This window comes from Mytilus galloprovincialis, chromosome 5, assembly GCF_965363235.1.
Source record: "Mytilus galloprovincialis chromosome 5, xbMytGall1.hap1.1, whole genome shotgun sequence".
NCBI classification, from domain to species: Eukaryota; Metazoa; Mollusca; class Bivalvia; order Mytilida; family Mytilidae; genus Mytilus; species Mytilus galloprovincialis.
The window spans coordinates 29,523,245-29,539,905 of record NC_134842.1 but is presented as its reverse complement, the minus strand read 5'-3'; the positions used below and the strand labels follow the sequence as shown (position 1 = coordinate 29,539,905).

At 34.8% G+C, this 16,661-nt stretch overlaps 1 pseudogene; it reads left to right on the top strand.

The window, feature by feature from the left end:
• The first annotated feature begins 318 nt into the window (after window positions 1–318).
• On the top strand, window positions 319–3,306 carry LOC143075569 (G protein-activated inward rectifier potassium channel 3 pseudogene; annotated as a pseudogene).
• The last annotated feature ends 13,355 nt before the right edge of the window (window positions 3,307–16,661 follow it).

Sequence of the window (16,661 nt, the reverse complement as noted above, 5' to 3'; positions counted from 1 at the left end):
TGTACAAATGTGAGAATAAAACACATATCAGTAATTCTTCTTCACTTGTTTTTTGCCTGGAGGTAACGAGCATATCATAGAGGCACATTAAGATCATTAATGCGTTTAATGTTACATTTTTATCCAGCGATCATCAATCAATCATTTTGAACATCAATGAAATAATGTTTTGTGAACAATTAGATGTTAAACAAGTATTGCTGACAGCCCAGATCGATTTTCATAAATTAGCATTGTTTTCCAGCTAACGAATCAAAATGCTTCTTTTCTCATAAATTTACGTCAGAGTTATTTTTGGGGCATAAAAAACATTTTCTGATATTCGTGTATACCATAAGATCATTCAGTTCGAAGAGTACTATGTAAAAGGACACAAAATATAATTCATAATATATCTACAAACATGGCTTCCGACAAAAAACAACTTCCAAAAAATGGCGATGAAACAACTGAAACAACTTACGACTTCGACCCTAAGACTGGTGTTACTATGAAAAGACGACCTTCCGTAAAAACCGTGGAATTTCCGGGAGAAAGTAAAGATTCTTCAACCAAAATGAGAAACGGCTATCAGCTTGGAAGACCGTCACTGGTCAAGAAAACTGGACAATACCGTGTTGGATATAGAGGTATAAAAGGAAGTAAGCGAAAAGGTTATTTCCGTGACTTGTATCAAACTCTTATTGATATAAAATGGCGATGGGCTGCACTTATATTTTGCCTGACATTTTTCTTTGTGTATTTAATGTTTGCAATTTTCTGGTATTTACTGAGTTATTCCCATGGTGATTTCGATAATCTTGATAATCCGGCATGGTCACCATGTGTTATTAGGATGAAAAGCTTTGCCGATGCACTACTTTTTTCAATTGAAACACAAACTACAATCGGATATGGAACATTTTATCCGGATACAAAATGTGGCGGAAGCATCCCTCTGGTATTTATCCAGATCACAATAGGCTTTTTGCTTGAGACATTACTGGTAGGGTTCATATTGGTGAAGGTTGCACGTCCAAAATACAGACGATACACTCTTATGTTCAGTGATACTATGTGTATATGTGTAGAAGATGGCGAACTTTGTTTACAAATAAGAGTAGGTGACATTAGAAAAAGCCATTTGATTGACGCTTCCGTCTATGGTATTTATGTAGGTGAAAAGATTTCCGATGAAGGATTCGTTTATCCGTTATACCAGAAACAAATGGAATTTGAAGTAAACGGAATGGATGACCGAATGTTTCTCATGTGGCCGATGGTTATAAGTCATAGAATTAATGAAGACAGTCCTTTGTATGACATGCAGTTTGAAGAAATGTTAGCGAACACATTCGAAATCATTATTGTATTAGAAGGCACAATTGAGTCCACTGGTGAAATTTGTCAAGCTAGAACGTCTTATTCTTCCAAAGATATACAATGGGGCTGTCGTTTTTCTAATCTTATGGACTTCGATCTTGAAACTGGCCAGTGGCGGGCAGATTTTGCTCTTTTCAACCAAGTTGACCCCAGTCCGACTCCTAAATGCAGCGGGAAAGAATCTGCAGTTATATATCGTGGAACAGGAATATTTGGACAAGAAAAAGCAGAGAATTTGACCAGAAAAGCAGTCAGCCATTATGATATTCGCCTTGAAAAGATGCCTGAAAACTTCGCCATATAAATTAAAAGAAGGTAAATACTTACTTTGATTGTAATGCCTATACTATTCATATTGACCAGGATAGGTTTTGTCCTTTTATTTACTAACTGTGGCTTTAAATTATTTAATTACATATATTTATATGTAAATACCTTTAAATTTTACATTTGACACTGGCTCTGTAATACTGATTTAACTTCTTGTTAGGTACAGTCTAACCGAACTAAAAAATGCATGTTATATAGCTTGTCTCTCTAACATAATAACATTTAGAAATTCTAAATGCAAGTTATATAGCTTGTCTCTCTAACATAATAACATTTAGAAATTCTTAAATATGCTCTCTCTATATTAAGCTGGTTCTAGGCTGACTACTATACTTTGTTTGTTTGAGTGTAGCGTAATACAAGCGGATTCCAGTTTATCTCTATATAACCCTCTAACAAAATAACATTTGGAATTTAGTGCATACTCTCTTGTCTATATTCCTTCATAAAGTATCATTTTGATTGTGTTTATTATTGTGTCCGTTTCTGCAATTGTAGAAATGAAGGAATTGTAGAAAACGACACAATATTGAATGCATTTCTCATCAACGATGGACGTGAATGTACCAGTTATCGGACCTGTTTACCTCTCATAATTTTTATTATAATATATGCTGTCTTCTGTAACTTACTTCTTACTATTGTACATATCTGTCTTCTTTAATTTCTATATCTATATATTCACAATTCTATTGACATCTAGCTTATACTATATATAAAAAAAACTCATTAACAATCAAATATTTATCTTTTGATCTAAATTATTTATTTTTACAAAAAAGTTGTTTCCCTTTGTCAGCATTGTCCAACTTTTTAACCAATCAGAATGGGTATATTGGTTGGGGTATATTTTACTCAATGTGGAGATCCCTATGAAAAAGCTGAAAAATAAACCAGTCTCTTCAAAAATTGCTGTAAATTGGAAATTAATATTAATTTAAAAAAAATCCAAATCATAAGAAGGCTTTTAGAATGCATGTCAAAACAGTATACAAATTACCATAAAACCTTTAAAGTTTCCTTCTCAAAATTGTTTTAAAAAAATCTGAACACATTTATGCACTATTATATATATGTATATTTTGTAAGCGAGATTTTTTAGAATAGATCTCTGATTTATTTTCGATCTAGACGGTTGAATTTGTTATAATTTAACGTTTAAATACATAAATATTGCGCACTTATTACATTCTTATCAGTGTTTTTTCCCCCAAGCCAATCAATTTGCAATAAATGCAGTTTATTTCAATGTAATTATTAATTATGTATTTTTTTTATTTCAGAATTCTGTCTACAAAGAAGATGCTGTACAAAAGTAACTTTCTGACGGGAGGCCATGTCTCGTAAAATTTTGATATTTATTGACTGAGAAATAGTCTCGTGTCTTATGCATAATATTCCAAGTCCCTGTAAAAATGCTGTATATATGTCCAGCTTATAACATTCCAAGTCCCTATACAAATGCTGTATATATCCAGCTTATCATTCCAAGTCCCTGTATAAATGCTGTATATATCCAGCTTATCATTAAGTCCAGTCCCTTTATAAATGCTGTAAATATCAAGCTTCTACAAGTATATATTCGTCTACAAATAAAACTTATATGTGACGTAATTGTCTTCATGTGTTATTTTATACCAAAATCCTATACATATATCTATAAGTTTCAAAAATGTTATTTTCTCATATACTAGTACTTGGCATTAATTTGATAGCCGGTTTGCGTATGTGTAACGAGCGGACGTAAACTAGCCTTAAATACAACATCTTCGCTAGCCAAGAGTCACTAGAGGAGGGGCTGGATCATAACCCTTGACTAGCAGAGATGTAAATACATGATCCATTGGATAACTCATAAAACTATATGCGGTATCAGGTGATCGGGTGTATATGGGGATACCAGGATTCGTATATCGGTAGAATATCATGATACAAAGATTGAAATACATATGAATAAGAAGATAGGGTATGAATAACAATGAGACCACTCTCCATCCAAGTAACTATGTATGAAATTAACAATTATGAGTAAAAGTAAACGACCTTCAACACGGAGCATTTGCACACATCGAACAGCCAGCTATATGTATAAAGAACCCCACAATGACTAGTGTAAAACATTTTAAACAGGGAAAAAACGGTCTATAGATACATGTATAAGAAGATGTGGTATAGTGCCAATGTAACAACTCTCCACCCAAGTAACAATTTGTAAAAGTTTAGCATTATAGGTCATAGTACGGTCTTCAACACGGAGCCTTGGTTCATACCTAACAGCAAGCTATTAAGGGCCCATAAAATTACTAGTGTAAAACCATTCAAACGGAAAAACCAAGTCTAATCTACATAAAAAAAGAGAAAATAAAAACACTTATGAACCACATCAACAAACGACAATCATGGAACAACAGGCTAACGTATCGGGCTGATTATAGGGTGTTGGGTCGGAATGATGCCCAGAACGATATAAAAAGGACATGTATTAACCTTTTTATAATTTATAAAAGATCGAACTACAACCTTCCGGAGAACCCGACCTCGAACCCATGACGATTTTTGGTTTGGTTCGCGTTGTTCAATCTTTAGTCTTCGGAGTAAGATTTAGTTACTGTTGTCTTCTATTTAATCTTTGGAGTAAGATTTAGTTACTGTTTTCTTTATTCGTCGTTTATAATTTTGGCTATGGCGTTGTCTGTTTTTCATTGGACGTAATGTTTTCATTCCACAACCCTTCTCTTTTTGTCTTGCTGTCAATACAAGAAACTTATATGGTTTGACATTTAGTGTTTACATCAACCATTTCATTTTATTCTTTTTCTAATTTTTTGAGTTTGAAAAACCCGCTTCTTTGGATAAATTTCTTGATTGTTTGCTTTACGTATATTTCATGGATACAAGAAGATGTGGTATGATTGCCAAGGAGTCAACTCTTCACAAGAAACCAAACGAAACAGAAATTAACAACTATTGGTCACCGTTTGGCCTTCAATAGTCAGCATAGTCAGCTCTAAAAGGCCCCGAAATGAAAAAAGTGTAAAACAATTCAAACAAGGAAACTAACGGCATTATTAATTACAAAAAGAAAATGAACGAAAAACAAATATGTAACACAACAACAAACAACAACCACTAAATTGCAGGCTCCTGACTTCGGACAGCCACATACATACATAATGTGACGGGGATAAACATATAAGTGGGACCCCAACCATCTCCTTAACCTGGAACAGTGAAGTACCAGTACAACATTACGAATTACATCACTTTTTTATTAGTTGTAAGGGGCTTTAAACTAGCTGTCATTTAGCTGCGAGTACTCTCAGGTCTGTACCTAGTGTCTTTTTGTTGTCGGGATGTACAAGTACCCGGTAACGTCCACTTGTATTTTTGTCCATCTGATGAGCCTTTTTCAACTGATTTTTATAGTTCGTTCTTAAGTTGCACTGTCCAAGGTTACGGGAAGGGTTGGGATCCCGCTAACATGTTCAACCCAGCCACATTATGTATGTATGTGCCTGTCCCAAGTCAGAAGCCTGTAATTCAGTGGTTGTCGTTTGTTTATGTGTTACTTTTTTTGTTTTTCGTTCATTTTTTTGTACATAAATAAGGCCGTTAGTTTTCTCTTTTGAATTGTTTTACATTGTCATTTCGGGGCCGTTTATAGCTGACTATGCGATATGGGCTTTGCTCATTGTTGAAGGCCGTACGGTGACCAATAATTGTTACATTTTTTTTTGTGGGTCAATTTGGTCTTTTGTGGAGAGTTGTCTCATTGGCAATCATACCACATCTTCTTTTTTTTATATAAACTCATCAGATGGATACAAATAGAAATACAACTTACAAAAACACCGAGTGTATGCTAAGGATAAGAACACATTAAAATTTAACAATTAAAGCTGTTATTCCTAGTATGCTAGCAAGTTAAATGTTTTGTTGACTTGGTTGCTTTGTTTGTATGAAATTGTTTGCTCAAGCATTGTAATTTAGATTGTCATTTGCTATCAACAGAGGCGGAGCTTCAGCTTATTTTATTGCATGCATTTTGCTTTAAAAATCTTTGAGAACTCTATAGAACTTTTATTCAATGACCACACAATTAACCTTAATTACAATATAAAAAAATAGTTCTGTATTTGTTTGAGCATACTCATGAGTTAACTATGGTATCTCGAATTTCACAACATTTTGTGCTTTTTGTGCTTTTACTTTATATTTATAAGTGCTGAACCCCCTTTGCATTAACATGAAAGAAAAACCTGATCACTATTTTTTAAAGCTTTATAGCTGCTTGGCGGTACGAAAGTTGAAGAATTGTAATTTGTACAAGCACTATTTGTACAAATTACAGTTAAAATACAAATTATAATTTGTACGATATTTTTGTTCAAATTATAATTTGTACAAAATGATAACTTGTACACAACATATACAACCCCGCCTTTCCATTGATTGCAGATGTCAAGTTTAATAACAATGCTCGAGCAAACATTTATACAAACACAGCAAGCAAAAAAATCTGACCTTAAACTTTCTAGCATTAGGGTAACAGCTTTCTTACGTACGATCTCATTCTGCATTGTCAGTCAAAATTAAGTCGGGAAAACTGCCACTGAAAATGAGAGATTGCCGTCTGCTATCAAAATATAGGCGGGGCTTCATGTTGTATACATAATACTTATACATGTTATTGGAAGTTAAGGAATGTATACAGTTTTGAACCAAGATGCCCATTGGAATAATTGATTGATTGTTTGATTAACATCCAGTGGCAAATATTTCATGTATATTAAGTATAATATCAAATTAACAATTAACAGTCTAATATATATATATATATATATATATATATATATATATATATATATAAAAACGGAAAACTCTTATGAACCACATCAACAAACTACTGTACATCAGATTCCTTATGACAGGTGCAAACAATTGCAACGGTTTTAAACAATTTACAGTCGATTGCATTGAGTGTGTAGGCAAGGTAATATCTTTGGTAGCTTGCTTGCTATATAGCTGAACAGTGAAGTCATTATACTGTAAAGTATACTACCCTCCTTTCGAAGTACAAAAAATGTAGTCTAGTCCTACAGAAAGATAGATTGGTTATTTGTCAGACTAGTCTACTCTTAAAGGAGGGTAGTTAACCAAATAATGACTTCATGGTTCAGCTAGCAAGCAACCTAACCAAAGATACTATTTTTTCCTACACACTCAATGTAATCGTCTGTAACTCAATCAAAAAGACATATTAATACAAGTAAACATACACTGAACTCAAGATTAGAGGCCAATTATTAACTAAAGGCATATTTGGGCATGTTGCAATTTTCTCTCGTATCTACAAAACCTACCCTTTTCCAACATAAAAGGAGGTGCTACATTGTTATAGTTAATGACTTAAGTTCAAGTTCGCATTTTCCATCACCTGAACTATTCGGGCAATTTTAGCTAATGCCATGTCTTATCGTCCGTATTTGTCATTTGTCGTCCAATGTTCTTCACTGGCAACTACATTGAAACTTGTTCAAAAGCTCGCCACCATAGCAATTTTTTTTAAACATAACCAAAAAAAGAAGAACGAAAGATACCAGAAGGACATTCGAACTCATAGATCGAAAATAAACTGACAACGCCATGGCTAAAAAAGAAAGTTAAACAGACAAACAATAGTACACAAGACATGACATAGAAAACTAAAGACTAAGCAACACGAACCCCACCAAAATCTGGGGACGATCTAAGGTGCCCCAGAAGGGTAAGCAGATCCTGCGCCACATGTGGCACCCGCCTAGTTGCTCTTGTTATTACAAACCTATTCTTTGATTAGATATCAAGTGAATTTCAAGAGTTACATTTTGTATGTGTGCTTCTCCTGAGTGCGTTAGTCTAAAAGAAACAAGATGAAACAAAAGTGTGCTGCAATTGTCTCACCTGTCCTATATGGAATCTGATGTTCAGTGGTTGTCGTCTGTTTATGTGGTTCTCGTTTCTCGTTTTTTATATAGAATAGACCGTTGGTTTTCCCGTTTGAATGGTTTTACACTAGTAATTTCCGGGGCCCTTTATAGTTTGCTGTTTGGTGTGAGCCTAGGCTCTGTGTTGAAGACCATACCTTGACTTATAATGGTTTACTTTTATAATTGTGACTTGGATGGAGAGTTGTCTCATTGGCACTCATGCCACATCTTCCTATATCCATAGTACACGGATGTCCTACTCACACTTTCATTTTCTATGTTCAGTAGACCGTGCAATTGGAGTCAAAACTCGAATTTTGGTATTAAATTTAGAAAGATCATAATTATCATAGGGAACATGTGTACTAAGTTTCATTTTAATTTGTGATTAATACATCAAAAACTACCTTGACCGAAGGCTTAAACCTGAGCGAAACAGACGAAAATAATAACTTTTTTTTTACTTCGAAACGCGGAAAATTATGTACTAACGGTTCTTTCTATGGGCACATGATGGTATTATTCACTGTAGTATCACGTGAGTGGTAATTTTTTCGCGGGTTAATTTCCCAATTGGACCATTCTTTCTAGTCTTGTGGGCGATCGGCCATTGTAAAATGCGATTGAGGTATTTTTGCCATATATATATATACACAAGTAATGACGGCAATCAGATAAAAAAAAAACTGTTTGGTTACGTCCTCCAATTTGGTCTCTGGTGGATATTTTTCTTTCACCGAATGTGAGTTACCGAATTGGACTTTAATTATCTTGGGATTGTTGTCATTAAACTGAAATATACAGACTCTTGTGAAACATACATGTAATACAATGCACGAAGAAAAAGAGAAATTGAAAATTATATACATGTATATCATCAGTAGCAAATCAAAACATAATCAAAATGTTTATTAATATGGAGTGGTCTTTCTTTGTTCATACATTTGTATAACCTTAAATTTTTTAGTAATTTTTTAGTAATACATATTTGTAAATTAAAATGCCTACCCGTTAAGTTCTTTTTACCTAACTTTTATAAGTATTATCGTGTATATATAAACATACAAAGTTGATGTCCGTTGCTTAATGGATCTTATAGAATTGATTTCATTTTTTTCAGATAGTTTCCGGCCTCAAATTAGTTTAGTTTATACTTATTTTATTTGCAAAAGTAGCAAAAGGGATTGGACACAAGTTATTATAACAACATTACAGTGACTTTCTCTCCCTATATAAATATAAACACAAAGAACATTAGATAATGACGAAAAAAACATAGTAGGAATGCATGTAATACATACTACAAACGAAAATTGAAATTAAAAAAACCAATAATATAATAAGGAATATTACTGAAAAAAACTGGACTGGGGCGAAGAGTTGGAAAAGTTACCAGGTCCAATCTAAATAGTTCATCAAATAAACCAGACCCATTTTTTTTTTTTAACTCTAATGGCCATCAGTTTACCATGTTTTGTATTTGTATTGATTTCCAAAAAGACTGCATTGTAAAAAACAAAAACAAAAACTCATTAGGCACCATGCTTAAAATTTTGCGCGTCTCACGCACCTTTCGTCTTTAAATTACAAAGTTCAACTATCTCCTAAAAGAGCAAATATTAATAAAAATCAAAACCCTGACCACATGCACACTTTCAATATATGTAAGAAATCGTAAAGGGTTCGTAGGGATAGTTGGGAATTTGTCGGGTATGTACAATTTCAGTATGAAGACCTCTGAATTTTTTATTTGACCCGCTGCATCGGAAGTGGAATTCAGTGTTACCCTTGTCCGTCCGTCAATACGTACATACGTCCTAACTATTAGTTTCCGTTCCCCTTATTTTATTTTGCCTCACCGAAATTGTATTTAACGTTTACACAATGCATACTACCATAAAACACAGATTAAATGCGAATTTGGGTGGCGTTACTTTTACCGTATTTTGGTAATGACTCTTAATTTATGCAAGCTAGGCCATTATCTGTGTCCCATGGACATATTTTCCGTTTATTTGATTAAATTCAGTAGGTCACAGAAGGTCTGAGTAAGATTATACATTGAAAACATCTATATGGAAATAAAGCAGTTGGATTAGTGGGCAAGGTTGTTACAGCTCGTAGACCTTACCTTAACCTTAATTCTCTCCGCGCATAAGGCCTCTAGACACATGTTAGTAACTTTGACGGAGCTTGAAGAGCGCGTAGAAGACGAACAAGAAGTCGTTAACAGCAAAGGGCTCGAGAAATCTAGGTGATGCAGTGGCTGACACGGCGACCACTGTGTGGGCAGTATAAAGTAAAATCACAAAAATACTGAACTCCGAGGAAAATTCAAAACAGAAAGTCCCTAATCTAATGGCAAAAACAAAAGTCTGAGAGACTTGCAGGAGCTCAACAAAGAGGACCTCAATGGTCAAAAACTTTCTAAACGTAAATTTGGAAGCTGATATATCATGGGAGTTTTATTGTCCTTTTCTTGAATATAACAGCACAAAATGTTTGTCCCTTGATAAGTACTAATAGTAATGTTAGATAGCAGTATACATAAATTGAACCATCCGTTTTCCTTGCTTTCTTACAAATAAATCATACTGTTTGTGTCATGTATGTGCATATGTATGTAATCAGTAATTTCAATACATCTTATATTCAGTAGTTGAATGGTTAAAGATATTTCTTTTTGGTGTATCCATGGCAACAACCTGCTGGTTTTTGCCAAAATCTTATGGCCGCTGAAAAAGGGGGTAAAGATGTCACATATTTTCCCATAATTTGGCCAAAAATAAATTTTCAATCCCCTCGAGTGATACCTTGTTTGCAACTGTTTACATATATCTATCAGGAATTCAAATAAAAATCACTTGTCTTATTTTTGTGTAAAACTGCGTCAAAAAGCGTGTGACAAAGTAGTGTTTTACTTTGTAAACATTCGACCGTACGGTGACATATAGTTGTTAATTTCTGTGTCATTTTGTGTCCTGTGGAGAGTTGTCTCATTGGTTTGTTCGTTCGTTCGTCCGTCCGTCCGTCCGTCCGTCCGTTTGTTTGTCCCGCTTCAGGTTAAGGTTTTTGGTCGAGGTAGTTTTTGATGAAGTTGAAACTTAGTACACATGTTCCATATGATATGATCTTTATAATTTTAAGGCCAAATTAGAGTTTTGACCCCAATTTCATGGTCCACTGAACACATAAAATGATAGTGCGAGTGGGCATCTGTGAACTGGGGACACGTTCTTGTTTTATACTACAAGAATTTCTAGACATACGGAAAATACGGACAGTCAAACAGAAAATAGCCCGTAAAACAGGTAAAATATAATCTTGATGTTCTTAAAAACTGACTTTGAAAAATCCTCTGGGGACAAAATGCAGGATATACTTCCCTTCCGCAACAGCTGAGATCATCTCCTGTTTTGTTTTGTTTCGATTTTAGTTTTCTATGTTGTGTTATGTGGACGTCTGTTTGTCTTCTCGTCGGTTTTCGTTTTTTTTTGCTATGGCTGTGTCGGTTTGTTTTCGACCTTTGAGTTTGATTGTTCCTTTGGTATCTTTTGTCTCTCTTTTAAAATTTTACACCTTCTGGCAAACATTAAGTACAGACGCGTATTATACATGGAGGTATTTGTGTACAGTTAAAAATATTTTTTTGCGAGCGCAAAGTTATGAGACTTAATCAGATCTGCACACACTTTTAGAGAATCGTGTAGCAGTCATGTGTACTCGTGTATGGCCGAGTAGAGATCGAAGAGTGGTCGAATGTAGTCGCGTAGAGATTGGGTATTGTTCGAGTTGATCTGGAATAAAAAAAAAAAAAAAGTCGCAGTGATCATGAAGCGATTGGGCATTGGTCGAGTTAATCTAGACCACATATCAAACAGGTTGGCGTTGATCGGGAAATGATCGGTAATTAGTCGAACAAAGGTCGAGATAATCGAGTACTGATCGGTAAAATATTTGTCTTTGAAATTCGACCAAATTCGATCTCTTCACGATCCTTTTCCGATCAGTTCGACCGCTACTCGACCAAATCTCGGTAGAAAGTCAGATCGATGACGACTATAAAGCTAGGTTCACACTGCCGATCGGACCAACTCGATCAATCCCGATTAAGACAAATTAGGCGATCGGGAGACTGGTCTGACTCAATCAACAAGAATGTTCGGGATGGTCGTCATCGATCTGTCTTTCTACCCGAGAGCTTTTGAGAGTAAGGATCGAGAAGCCAGTCACTCGAGAAGAGATCGCGAATTTGTCGAGTAGTGATCGAATTGATCGAAAAAGTATCGTGTAGATATCGAGTGTGGTCGAAATACAAATAGTTTACCGATCAGTGCACTATCATTTCGATCTTTACTCGACTTATTTCCGATCATTTCCCGATAAACGCCAACCTGTTCGATATGTGGTCCAGATCAACTGGACCAATGCCCGATCGCTTCATAATCACTGTGACTTCTATATTTTTTTCATCCCAGACCAACTCGACCAATACCCGATCTCTACGCGACCACATTCGACCACTCTTCGATCTCTACTCGGCCATACACGATTCTCTAAATATGTTTGCAGCTCTGATTAACTCCCGTAACTTTGCTTCTGCAAAACTATCTTGTCTCTATTTATTTTTTAACTATACACAAATTCCTTCATGTACAGTACGCGTCTGTTCTTTTGCAAGGAGGTTTTAAATTTTAAAAGAGAGACAAAAGATACTAAAGGAACAATCAAACTCATAAGGTCAAAAACAAACCGACACAGCCATAGCGAAAAACGATAGCCGACGAGAAGACGAACAGCAGTCTACAAATCACAACATAGAAAACTAAAAACTTAGCAACACGAAACCCACTAAAACCTGGGATGATCTCATGTGTTCCGGAAGGAAAGTAGATCCTGCATTTTGGCCCAAGAGATTTTTTCAAATACGAAAGTAATTGTGCATTAAAACTCACTACTAGACAGCTGATGACTAATTTATCTTTCAAGGTTAGTTTTTAAGAACATCCATATTATAGGCTATTTTTGTTTGACTGTCCGTATTTTCCGTATGTCCAGAATTTTTTTTAGTATAAAAATTAGAAGATGTGGTATAATTGCAAATGAGACAACTCTCCACATGAGATCAAATGACACAGAAATTAACAGCTATATGTCACCGTACGGTCGAATGTTTACAAACACTTTTTTCATACGATTTTTGACGCAATTTTATAAAAAAAAATGAGACGAAAGACACGTGATATTTATTTGAATTCGTGAAAGATTATAGATGATATCGGCGAAAGTACCAAGCAAAGCCTATGTATAGGAAATTAGTGATTTTGCCATAACTTTTAGAAAAATCAACATATTTTAGATGTGTTTTTTGCAAACTAGATGTTTTGATAGATGCTGAATCCATTTGAAACTTCAAATCGTTGCTAAAATATTGGGAATATGGACTTTTTGCTGATTGGTATATGGTTGCTAAGGGAAGAATTTTAGTTGCTAGGGATAATTGTATTTCAAAATTTGCATTAGATTATAACGTTGGATATGAAGTATTATAAGTATTTCGATATTTCATTGCTTTTTGGCTATTTCGATTTTTTTGATTTTTTGTGATTTTGAAAATGATATTATAGATGATATCGGCGAAAGTACCAAGCAAAGCCTATGTATAGGAAATTAGTGATTTTGCCATAACTTTTAGAAAAATCAACATATTTTAGATGTGTTTTTTGCAAACTAGATGTTTTGATAGATGCTGAATCCATTTGAAACTTCAAATCGTTGCTAAAATATTGGGAATATGGACTTTTTGCTGATTGGTATATGGTTGCTAAGGGAAGAATTTTAGTTGCTAGGGATAATTGTATTTCAAAATTTGCATTAGATTATAACGTTGGATATGAAGTATTATAAGTATTTCGATATTTCATTGCTTTTTGGCTATTTCGATTTTTTTGATTTTTTGTGATTTTGAAAATGATAATTGAGCCAGTCCATGCGAAAAGGTACAAAAAGTCCTTTTGGTAAACTTTACAGGACAAGCTATCAAAGTTTGTTATAATATTTTTGAAAAACGATTTTATCCGAAAAAAATTACATTAATGTAAACATTCATAAGATTGTCAATTCTATCCCGAATTTGTCAATTAAAACAGCAAAAGACGTAGAAATATCTGAATTTTTGGTATTTGAGCAAGTGTAAAATCATTTGTTCCCCGGACTAAAGCTATACCGACCAGAAACTTGAAATTTTACGACACTAAAGAGACAAAAGTCAATAATTTTCTTCAGTTTTACCGGTTTAAGGAAAGAAAGACAACATTAAAACATGAGGGAAAATACAAAAACTATGACCTCTTGTGTTCTAGAAATTGAAATTTAAGTTAAGTTATTTAATATTATATAAATCAACCGTCGTTGCACGGGATTCGAACCGTTGCCTGGTCTGATTGCATTGATATCAGCATCGTAAGCGAGAGCCTTATCCCCACTGCTACCGCGGTTAACATTATCAATTGGCAAATCAAGCCATTTAAACAGTACTATGAAAATGATTGAAATATAGGAAATAATTCATTAAAAATCATGATAAAACTAAAAGGCGAGGGAGGGGGGGGGGGGTCTCAACACTTGCAGGTGCGTGTAGCTCACAGCTTAAGGATATGAGGAAAAGTAAATGTGTTTTATAAATCACAAGTCTACTACCAATAATTATGCACACTTTTTAAAATTTCGTAAAATTTTCGTTTTTGTACCTTTTCGCATTGACTGGCTCATATGTAAACAGTTTCAGAAAAGGTATCCTCCAGCAGATTGAAATTCTATTTTTGGCCAATTTTATGGAAAATATGTGAAATCTTTACCCCATTTTTGCAATATTATTAGTAAAAACAATTAGCAGGTTGTTGCCATTGATACACCAAAAAGAAATATATTGAACCATTCAGCTGCTGGGCATCAGATCTATGGAAATTACTGATTACATACATACATGCGTGCACATATATGACATAACCAGTAGGCTTAATTTGTAAGAAAGCAAAAAAGAGCAGTAAAACTCCCATAATAAATCAGCGTCCTACTTTACTATCAGGAAGTTTTTATAACTATAGGGATCTTCTTTGTTGAGCTCCTGCAAATCTCTCATACTTTTGATTTTGCCATTTGATTATTGACTTTCCAGTTTGCTTGGAGTTCAGTATTTTTGTGATTACAATTTATACTGCCCACACAGTGGTCGCCGTATCAGCCACTGCATCATCTAGATTATCGGCACCCTTTGCTTTCTACCCCTTTTTGTTTGTCTTCTATGCTCTCTTCAAGCTCAGTCACAGCTATTAACCTGTCTATCTGAGCTCTAACCACCTTGTCAAATAATCCAACTGCTTTATTCCCATATAGATACTTTAAATGTATAATTTTTCTTAAACATTCTGAGAAATACTAAAAGCGGGTGACATAAAAAATTCAGACGTTTTATACTGAAATTGTACATTTCTGACCAATGCCCGACTTTCCCTACGACCCCTAGGGCAGTTTTAAAGCTAGGTTCACACTGCCGATCAGATCAACTCGATGATCCCGATTGTCCAAATTTCCACGACCAAGCTCAACCAAATTCTTGATCGGTCCTATTTACGACTTCTACCCGACCCCCATCCGACTGTACACGACCTTAACTCGACCATTCACGACTGCTTAATGACTCCATCACGACTCCATCCCGCCAACAAAATGAATACTTATTCGATAATTCCGATCAATTCACGATCTTTACACGATCTTTACCCGACTAGCTAGACCAAATCAAATATTCACGAACTCAGCCTGATCTCGACCAAACCATATTGACCTGATCGTATATGGGTCGTAGAGATAATCGGGAATCGGTCGGGTATGCACATTTTTAGTATAAAAACGATCGATTTTTTTTTTATTCCCTGTCGCTTCGGAGTGGGCATTAAGTGTTATCCTTGTCACGGTCCGTACGCACGTACGTCCCAACATGACCCTTTATAATGTTATATATGCTAGCTAGGGCATTATTGGTGTCACAGGGACACATTCTCCGTTTATTTGGTTATATTCAGTAGAAGGTCCGAGTAAAATCATACATTAAAATATCTACATAGAAATAAAGCAGTTGGATTTGTGGGCAAGGTGGTAAGAGCTAAGAGAAACAGGTTAATAGCTGTTACGGAGCTTGTAGAGGGCAAAGAAGACGAAGAAGATGGTGTACACATCAACAGGCACCGAAAAATCTAGGTGAGGCAGAGGCTGACTGTGTGGGCAGTTTGAGAGACTTGCACTAACTCAATAAAGAGGAACCCAATGTTTATAAAAACTTCCTCATAGTGGACACTGATATGTTTTATTGCTCTTTTTTGGAAATGACACCACGAAATGAGATTTGTCACTCAGTCTGGATTAGTACCTATGTTAGTTTTCAATATACATAAACTTTATCGTCCCCATTTCCTTGCTTTCTTACGAACAAAAGCGTACTGTTTGTCAAATATATGTGCAATAGGTATGTAATCAGTATTTTTTCATAGATTTGATATCAAGTAGTTGAATGGTTAACGATATTTATTTTCTTTTTGCTGTATGGCAGCAACCTGTATGTATTTGCCAAAAACATATTGCAAAAAGAGGGCAAATATGTCACACTTTTACCCAAAATTTGACCCAAAGTAGAATTTCAATCCCCTGGAGTGATACCTTTTCTAAAACAGTTTACAACTTTACATATATCTACCAAGAGATCAAGAGTGCATTTGATTTTCTTTCAAACCAAAGTTTGGTAAACATTGTGTGCCGCTTGTTATAGTTTGTTAAACGTAACAGAAGTAGAAACAAATGCATCGTTTGGTTAGAGGGGATTGAAATTTTGAGTAATTTTAGACAATGTTTTGAGTTATGACAAGCAAGAACACGTTTAGATAATTGATTTAATGTTAAAGTTAGAAAGAAATGCATCGTTTGAACGAACAAACGACGAACGAC